This window comes from Peromyscus leucopus, chromosome 4, assembly GCF_004664715.2.
Source record: "Peromyscus leucopus breed LL Stock chromosome 4, UCI_PerLeu_2.1, whole genome shotgun sequence".
Classification (NCBI taxonomy): domain Eukaryota; kingdom Metazoa; phylum Chordata; class Mammalia; order Rodentia; family Cricetidae; genus Peromyscus; species Peromyscus leucopus.
This window is the reverse complement of record NC_051066.1, coordinates 23,959,552-23,969,916: the sequence shown is the minus strand read 5'-3', so window position 1 is coordinate 23,969,916 and position 10,365 is coordinate 23,959,552.

Below are 10,365 nucleotides of genomic sequence, written 5' to 3'. Positions count from 1 at the left end.
ATATATGTAGGAAGTTAGTATTTATCTTCAGAGATAAATGGCAACATTGTCAGTAACAAGAAACTTCCATTATTAGTGTTGACCTGAAGTCAGTCATTTTAATTTTAGTAAAATTTGTCTGAATGACTTACGTTGAACTGGCAAGTTCAATGAGCAACCTGGGACTCAGTTAGGTGTAACTTCAAAGGGGAAAAAAAACAAACTGATATTTAAGTTCTCTAATCAGGACAGGGCATTTTTGTCTCCAAAGAATCACTTGGTAGTGAGATCTTGCTTACATAAATAAAAGAATATTAGGTTGCCACTCCCAGGTTGAGAAGATGTGTCCTGAAAAAACCCGCCTCTGACTGATTTCCAGTATCTTTTATAAAAGTGGCACTTTGGAACAAAAGCTATGACTCCTTGGAGAAGGTGTACCTCGTCTTCTGTTCTGGTCTCGTCCTCTGATTAGCTGCCATGGCACTGACTGTATTCTAAGTGATTCCTGGCAACAGTTCTCCAACATTTGGTCTGAAGCTCCATTTACACTCAAGATTATCGTGCACCCTAAAGAGCTGTTGATTGTATCTCTCAACTTTTCTCATATTAATAATGAAAGGGAGAATTCTTAAAAATATGTATTTACTACTTAAAGTAAGAGTAAACTCAAACCTGATAATGTTAAACATATTTTACTATCACTTTAAAAATAAAAATATTGGCATGGGCTCTACTTGTTTACATTTTGAAAATATACTCTATATCTGGTAATAAAAAACACCTAAGTTCTATATTTGCTTCTGTATTTGGTCTATGAAGATGAACTATTTTGATGGAAGTATATAAAAAAAAAAGAATAGCCACACAGATATGTAGTTCAAAAAGACAGGGGCAGTTTAAAATGTTTTAAACAGTTTTTATATTCTTTGATATATCAATATTTTACAAATTTCAGTATTTTCAAAATGAGCTGAAAGTAAACTCTAAAAAAATACTAATGCACTATTTGTACTTTCTCATATTATTATCAATCTGTTTAGCATGAACTTCAAATGAGTCTGTTAATCACACATGGGTTTTGCAAAACCCATACATTGAATCACTAAAATACATAGACCCTCCAAATGCACATTAGGAAAATCAGATGAGAGAGTGAAAATTATAAATCATATAATCTCTCAATTTTACTAGGAAAATAGTGCTTACCTAATCCATATCATGGACAGGATTCCAGGGTGCATGTTCTCCCTGCTCCCCATATTCAGAATCAGTGTCTTGAGAGAAGTATCACTTTGATATAGAGATCACACGCAGAAGCAGAGACCAGAGTAGCAGAATGTGACCAGAGTCCAGGAAGAAGCTGCTTTTTTTCCACCATTGTTATATTGGAGCATGTACCAAACATGTATCTGATATTCAAGGATTAAACAAAAGTCTGGCTTTTACAAGTTCTCACCTGGATTTGAAATATTCACTAAATGTGGGGATATTTTAGGGGAAGAGCAAAATCTCCTAGCGGATTTGGGCCTTAAAGTTGTCTGGTAAACATATCAAACAGTACCATCTATACATAGCCATATGTCTACTGTGAAAATTCTACTGAGCAGTTGATTAGCAGCTATAGAAGACTATAAACTTGGTATCCTAAATCTGGATACTTCTTGGCTGTCCAAAAGTGCAGAAGTTATGGGATGATAGAATCAGTTTATCCTTATATGGATTAATTCAGGAAAAAAACATCACTGTGTCAGTGGACAAGATGATTTCAGATTGACTGACCATTTCCAAACTGAATAAATAGTTTGTAAGTGACAGAACAAAATAGAAAATAGGGCTTACATGTATAGTGAGGGAGGAAAGGATTCATTTCCTCTAAGACTTCTAGATCTGAGTCCATTGAGGTAAACCAAGCAAAATCTCAAAGCAGAAAAAAGCAGAAGCCATAGAATTCCACTTTCTGTCTCACTCTCTGGCTCATGCTTAGCTGGCTTTCTTGTAAAACTTGGATATTTGTTGATCTCACCTTTCTCTTTGAGACAAATTCTCTCAGTAAAACTGGAGCTCACCATTTTGGATAGACTAACTTGTCAGTAAACATAGGATCTGCCTGTCTTTACATACCCACCCCCACTATGGGCTTACAGGCCTGCTCCATCACGCTAGTCTTTTACATAGATGCTGAGCTCATCTTCATGCTTGCTCACCCAACACTTTATCTGCTGATTCAATTCCCCACTCCTCTACACTCTGTTTTTCTGATATAATTTATATATTATTTAAATTTTATTTAATTTAGTGCTTTAAAGTTTATCCATGTATGTAATGTATCTTCATTATATCTAAGCTTCACTGACCCCCAACTGTTGCAAAATATTTGCCTAACTATGCAAAGATGTGTTGCATTTATTTAGCTATGGAAAGATATATTGCATTTGTTTAATTATATAAAGATGTGTTGTTGTTTTACCTGGCCTGCCTAAGGCGCCTGATTGGTCTAATAAAAAGTTGAACGGCCAGTAGTGAGGGAGGAGATATAGATGGGACTTCAGAGCAGGGAGAGCAGGTAGGAGGAAGAATTTAGGCTTGGGAGAAAGGAAGAAGAAAGAAAAAGAGTGGCCAGGCAGATGCCAGGAAAACACAAGGGAGATGCCAGGGGCCAGCCAGCCAGCCGGCCATAGAGGAAGCAGGAAAATAGGACAAACAATAAATTTAAAAAGGTAAAAAGCCCCAAAGCAACACATAGATTAATAGAAACAGATCAAATTAAGTTAAAAGAGCTGTTGAGAAAAGCCTAAACTAAGGTCAAGCATTCATAATTAACAAGTCTCCGTGTCTTTATTTGGGAGCTGCTTGGTTTCCCAAAGAAAAGTCTAACTATACCCAACTCCCACCAACACTTCCATCTCATCACTTTCCAACTACATTTCTTCCTTTTATAATTATTTATTTACATATTTAGCCCACTGAATCTGATTAGTGCTGCTTATATTCCCATGGGTGTGGAATAATCCAACAGGACATGGGGAACGACATTCCTATAAAGAAGTGACTCTCCCCCACCAGCCATAATCTTTCAACAGCTCAATTAGGGGCAGGTTTTCAGGAGCCATTCTGACTGGAGTGACATGGAATGTCAAAGTAGTTTCATTCTGCATTCCCATGGGGGTTTAAGGACATTGCACACTTTTAAAGCGTTTGCTATACTTGCATGTTTTTTTTTCCCTTTGAGAATTTTCTGTTTAGTCTCAGAGCTAATTTTTAAATTATATAGCGTGTTTTCCTGGAGTGTGTGTGTGTGTGTGTGTGTGTGTGTGTGTTCTTTACATGTTCTGAACCTTAATCCTCTGTCAGAGGTATATCTGGCAAAGATTTTTCTCCCACTCACTGGATTGCCTCTTCATTCAGTTGACCATTTCCTTGGATGAGGAGTGGGCCTAGAGGGAGGCAAGGGGCCAGCAGCCTGGAGGCATGTGGAAGCTAGATTGCTGAGTAGCCTGGAGGCAGAGCATTGACTTTCCAGCTGCTGAAGGAGGGGAAAGATCAAGAAACCTGGCCGTGGAACAGGACCTATCTGGCTATGCAGGAAGGGAAGGTCTAGAGGTACCAGACCTGGGACCTATCTTCGGCACAGAGAAGCGAATTCTCCAAGGAGCTAGGGAGGTCTATGGGTGGAAGAGCAGACCTGCTTGGCTGCTTGTGGCGAGAAGTCCTGGAAGAGCCAGGATGACCTCTTCTTTGTGTGGATTCCAGTGTTGTAACCACCCATGTGACTTAACTCTGAGGAATTCAAACACACAGACTCAAATTTCACATTTCATGGGTAACTTTCTGTGCCCAGGATGTAAAGTCATCTGCCTGTGAAACAGTGGGTGTTTACTCTTACAGTATTAGCTTCATTACATTTCCCGAACACTGGTGTTCTGTCTGCCTTAGTAAAGGCTCTTTCATTGTCTATTTCATGTCTTGTCCTTCTGTCTGTCTTCCTAATGGTCAGTCCTCTTGTTCTCCTGTTTCAGTTGTTTTAAACCAGAGCAGAATTTGGACCCAGAGGACATTTGACAATGTATGGATACATTTTGTTACTAATGTAGATATTTGGAAGAGCTTCAGAATTCCATGGGCAAAGGTCAAGCATGTATCCAGTGTTCTGTATTGTCCATGGTAGCTTCTCTCCACACCTCATGAAAGCATTGCAGGATGTCTTAATGTTGACATTGGAAGCTTCTGCTCAATTTGATTTCTAATACCATATTTTGGCTAATATTTTATCCTATCCCCATTTTTTTTACCTGAAAAATCTCTCATCTATTCTCATTTCAACTTCCATCTCTATTCCAAAGATTTCTAAATTACTAGTCTGACATTTATATTTTGAATATAAATTCTGAGTAGATAAATTTAATAATTGCATGTGCATTAGAACAAAACTAACATGGCCAATGATATTGATAGATTTATCTTCCCTATCAGAAATCTCTTAGAGTAACCCCACAGCTGGCAAGCTCACCATGATCACCACATGGTAGGATGATCACATAGCCTAGCCTCATCTGTCTCCCACATGTAATTCCCCAGATCCCATAAATTGCAGCCCTTTGCCATTTTATGTTCCCAGACCCCACTTACCTCATGTGCAAGTCAAGTTTCCATAATAAAATACTTGAGATAAGTAGCTTATAAAGAGGAAGAGTTTATTTGGCACATGATTTTGGAGATTTTCAGTCTGTGACTGAGTGACTCTGTTCTTAGGTCATGTGACTAGAAAACACAGCACATTGGGAGACTGTGGCAGAATGAGAATGCTCATTACACTGTGAGTAAGAAAAGGAGAAAGAGAAGTGTTTTAGGTCCAATCATCCCTCTGGGGCCATGCTCTAGGGGCCTCATAACATCCTATTAAGTTCTGTAACCTCCAAACAATTCCACAATTGAAATTATGTCTATATTAAACTTGTGGCCATTGGGGTCATTTAACAACACCCCTAACACCTATTGACTTTCAAGTATCAGAAGAAACATTAGCCCTTCTAATGATTCTTGCAAAAGCAAGGCACATTGGGAATGTTCTGGGCTTCCATAAATATAGATACATGCTGTATGGAAATGGTATCTTCTAAGTAAATGTCTGTATTTGAGATCTCCTGTTCGTTCTATGATGCGTTGAAATGAAGAGTAATAGTTAACATTACAAGCTGAGAGAATATCTTTGTACTCTATCGTTCTAAAAAAGATTTGGGATACATATTGTTGCTATGTCCATTTAAATGTAAGTAAACAAAGCAATAAAGAAATCTATTTGGTAAATCCTATTAACAAATAAATGTTATAGTAGAATTTTAGAAATCCTATTTCTGTCTCCAGAATGCATCTTCTTAATCTCTTAATCTTAATGATGTATCTGAATTTGCTCCTACTGTTTTCATAGCCTAAGCATGAGACAAGTTAATACTAGTAAAATGGATTAAACAGCTAAATTAATAAATATATATAAATTATAAAATGTTATAGTATTCTGTGTCACATAGCATTATTATTATATAACAATATAATAGTAATGATAATAAAACCCAATAAAATATACCCATTGAATAATTTCTCAATTATTTAAACCAAGCTAAAATATGCTAAGAGCAGTTTTTTGTTAACTTTTTGTATTTTTATTTATTTATTTATTTGTTTGTTTGTTTATTATTTTTGAGATAGAACATGCCTGTGTATCCCTGGCTCCCCTGACATTCAGTATGTAGAGCAAGCTTGTCTAAAACTCACAGAGATCTGCGTGCCTCTGGCTCCTGAGTTCTGGGATTAAAGATGTGTGTCACATTTTTGTGCAGCCTTCCTAAATCAGTGTTCCATGCATCCCCTCTGTGTTTGGTTGTCAGACTATGGAGGGAGTTTTAGTGAATTCAGAAATATTAAGAACAAATCAGTGTAAACACGTTAGCATGGGCAGGCTTAAACAAGCTTCAGACCTTGCTACTAGAAACGAAGCACATGCGTGGACTGACAGAACTTTAGGTTCATAGAATACACCTTACCGAAGCAGTGGTCTGAAACCACAACTAGCTACAGAAGGCCCGAGGAGCAAGGGACACACAAATGCTCCACTGAAGTCACACATTCTCAGGACTCAGACAGGCCTGTGCATGACCCATTTCAACTCTTCTGATGCCACTTTTCAAGGGTGACTTATTTCACATTTAAATGGATATATGCTGGTTCTGTTACTGAGTACACAAATATCAGTTTCCTACTGTTTGGTGAGCAGCACAGAAGAGGCAGAGGAAGGATATATTCTAGTTACTGGAGCAAATGCTATGCACCTGTTTCCTATAACCTGGGGAAGAAATACAAGCCCATTAGAGAGAAATATCCATGACATCTCTACTTCTTTTCAAACAATTAGACCTCTATAAGGATTTGTCTCCTCATTACAAATTTGCTCTGTTTGTTCAGTGGTCTTCTGCAGTGTGGAGGCTTAATAAATGAGGGATGTTCACAGAACACATTGGGCACTTTCCCTGGGGGACAACCGTAATCACAAAACAGACGAGAAATAACTCAATTATTGTCTGCTCCCTGCTCAGGGGACAGAAGGAGTGCTGTTAGGCTAAGAAACCAGGACAGAATATACCCCGGAGCTAAACAGATCTAGCACCTGGCTGCAAATACATAACACTCAACAGTATAGGATGGTTTTTCATTTCCTTTTCCTCTTGTATATTAAAACTCTGAAAACAGCTAAAGTAGCACACAGACAAGAAACCTGGTGACCTTCCTAGAAAGACTAACATTCCCTTGATTTTTAAAAATTCTGCTTGTTTGTTTGGGAAAAGATTTCATGTCTTTGTCATGCAAGGCTTGGAACCCACTATATTGCCCACCCTGGCTTGGAAGTCATGGAAACTTGGCAATCCTTCAGCCTCAGCCTTCTGAATGCTAGGGCTATTGTCATGAACTTCCTTCTCACCTCCTCCTAGTCCTCCTCATCCTGCTCTTCCTCCTCCTCCTTCTTTAAATCTTGTAAAATCTGAATATGCAAAATGAAATAGAATACTTTGCAAAGAAATAGAATATCTTGCAAAGGCCTTCTGATTATTAAGTGTAGCACATGCACGACAGCCTGCAAGTCCCGAGTAGAGCTTGCAGTGCTCTCCTCACTGAAGCAAATGCATCTACTTTTCCAATACTAATGCAGGAGCACTGCAAAGGAGAGATGTACCCAAGTGTCCTTAACTTTAAATAACTTTAAAAGAGAAAAACTTTCGTTATCTAAGTTTGTATATTTTGTCATGCTAATTCATTGGGATGTTCGTACTAACAGATGCATCAACAGAGTGCTAGACATATCGTGGGTGCTTAATAACGCCTTATGATTGACAAACTCAAGGACTGATCTAGATAAGCCTTATTTCCTTGGAGTCCATTTTGCATTACTTAGGCGTCAGAAGACTGACTGCCAAGTCACAGGCTTCTCTCAGTCTTTGATCTGCATTTTGTCAGGCAAGACTGAGATTGCAGCATGAAAAAGCTCTATCAACACTGGCATATCTAACTCATTTAAAAGGATACTATTGCATCTTTTATAACCATAAAGTAATGTGGTTTCATACTGAAAATTTTAATTTATAGAAGGGCATAAAAATCACTTTAGTCCCAAAACTACAGAAAATATTTATTAAAATCTACCTTTTGTGAATGTTTTTTCTACAGTGTTGCATCTGTCTACTTATTTTCTATCTACAAATACATATGCCTATGAGTATAATATGAAAGATATTTGCATGTGCATCTATATATGTTTAATATAATTTTATGATTTACTTCACATTGCAAGATAGTCATGAGACTCTTCTGTGGTATTAAGTACTGCTTTAAACTACCTTTCTGCATCCATTGTTTCAGCATTTCATTCTACATCTCCTATCTCATTTTCAACCCATTGAGCTATTTTCTGTTCTAAACTAATATTATTTGTACTGATTAACATCAATCTAAGAACATCTGGGTGTGCTTTCCTAAAATTTAAGCAGAATGTCAAAATGCCAGTATAAAAAGTTTTAAAAAATAAAGCCCCATAGCTTACATATGCTCAATGATATTAATATCAAAAGCTTTATATGTACTTTATCAATGGTTTTGTTTTCTTCTAGGGTTCTGCTTGTGTTTTGCATATAAAATCATCTTTCTCATCCTGAGTCTGTATACCTATTTTATATATTTATAATTTGATTTATTTTAAAATATTCAATTTTGTATACAGTGACAATTTTTTAACATAGGTATAAAAATCAAATGTATTTTACTTTTATTCAAAGACCTAATCATTTTCCCAGTATCAATGATGGAATAAATCTTTGTTTTGTTATTAATTAAAAGACCAGCATTATCATTTCCTAAATGCTCATCTTTTAATTGCATTTTCTTCATTCCATCCTGTTCTATTGATCTATTGATATATGGATTTGTCTTTTTGATCATTATCTGTTCACTCATTACCTAGCCATTGAAGAGATAGCCTTCTGGTGATTAGCATTGATATTCCGTTTATAAAAGGGCATCTCAGGTGTAACTATTCAGGATCCTTATCTATCATACTCACATTAAAGTTAGAGAGGAACTTACACACCAAAAGTTTTTTGTAGAAATTATGGTGATTCTTGTTTTGATGGCCATACAAGGGAACAAGAATGTAATGTAGACAAGAGATTCTGGTAAGCTAAATTTCTCATTGGACCATGGCATTGTAAAAGAGGCACGCATTAAACAGGGGGTGACTTTATGTACTACTGTTATCTTCAAGCAACTCATTTTGTACCATAAGATCATTTTATGTAAACGGATTTCCATTATGAGGGTCTGTTTTCTATGGTTAAGAGGGAAAAAAAAACAGCTTTAAAAGAAAGGCTAACAAGAAAAATCGGAGATTTAGCAAGTCCAAGGATTCCATTGTAGGTGTTTACATTTATAAAAGGCAGGGGTTTTTTTTTTAGACATAAATTAAAATAGTTAAAAATGTGTCTAGTCATCTATGAAGTCAAAGTTGTTAAGTAGTTATTCTAGAATCTCATTTTCCTAGTGAACTAACTGTTTTGCCTGCTACAACTGAACTACAGCCATGAAAGCAATAAGAAGCTAACTAAACCCTTAGGGGGAAAAAAAGAAAAAAAAACAAAACAAAACAAACCTTGCTTCTTGTCTTAGCAACACTGCTATTATCACATAGTGTGTTTCACATGATAAGCCATTCATTAAAGCATCACCTACTGTTTTTTCCTTCCACAGAACCAGCTAGAACATGATCTGTCTCTGCATGAAGACATTGGACCTCTGACCTTTTTTGTAGCTATTCTGGGCAAGTATAATAAACAGAGTTCACTAGGTTTCTGTAAATCTCTGATTATATTTACTGTGGAATCCAAGTGTTCATCTCAGGCAGAAAAAATTAAGGTTGATTTTCAAATATTATGTACAAACTGTAGCTACTAAGCATTCCATAATGAGCACTTTGGCAATTCAAAGCAAATTAGGGCTCCCACTAGGCAAGGATGACATGCACTACAGTCAAAGAGAGATGGTATATTGCTAATGGAGAATATTCACTGAGAATTTAAAGCAAATCCAGACAACACTGCCTACTGTAGTTTCAGGAGAAAACAAACTTAGTGCACTTCATTAGTGTGATTTTTGTGTCTGTCTTAACTATCCTCCTCTATTTTTAATATTAGTTTATAGAACAACACTAATGAGTTATGGCCTAATATCAATGGGTGGTTCTTTAGAAAGATGCAAAAGATAGAAAAAAATAAATAAAAATAAAACAGTTTCTTCCTCATGTTCATCAGTGAGATACTCGTTCCATCTGCCAGAGCCTAATGCAGGAGTTGATTAAAATTAAGGAAGAAACTTTTTACTCTCAACCAAGCACAAAATCTAATCAGAACCACACCAATCACACATATGAAAGAACCAAGTTAGTTGCTAACTCATGACGGGCAATTTACTCACATTATTTAATTACACAGCAATGTGCATGTACAGAAAACATAAGATAGGAGTAAGCATCAAGAAGTGTTAAGTTCATCAACATCACTATAACACTGAGATAATCATGATTGATAAGCAAGATCTATATTTCTTAAGAAGTTTTATGTATATATCAATAAATATATGTTATAAAAACTATATGCAAATCTAATAGGTGTGTGTGTGTGTGTGTGTGTGTGTGTGTGTGTGTGTGTGTGTGTGTGAATGGGACTTTAAATGTCTTCTGTATTGGGGTTAGAGAAATGACTCAACAGTGAAGAATGCTTGTTACTCTTTTAGGGCATCAGAGTTTTGTTCCCAGCACCCATGTCCAGCCACTCACAGCCACCTGTAACTCCA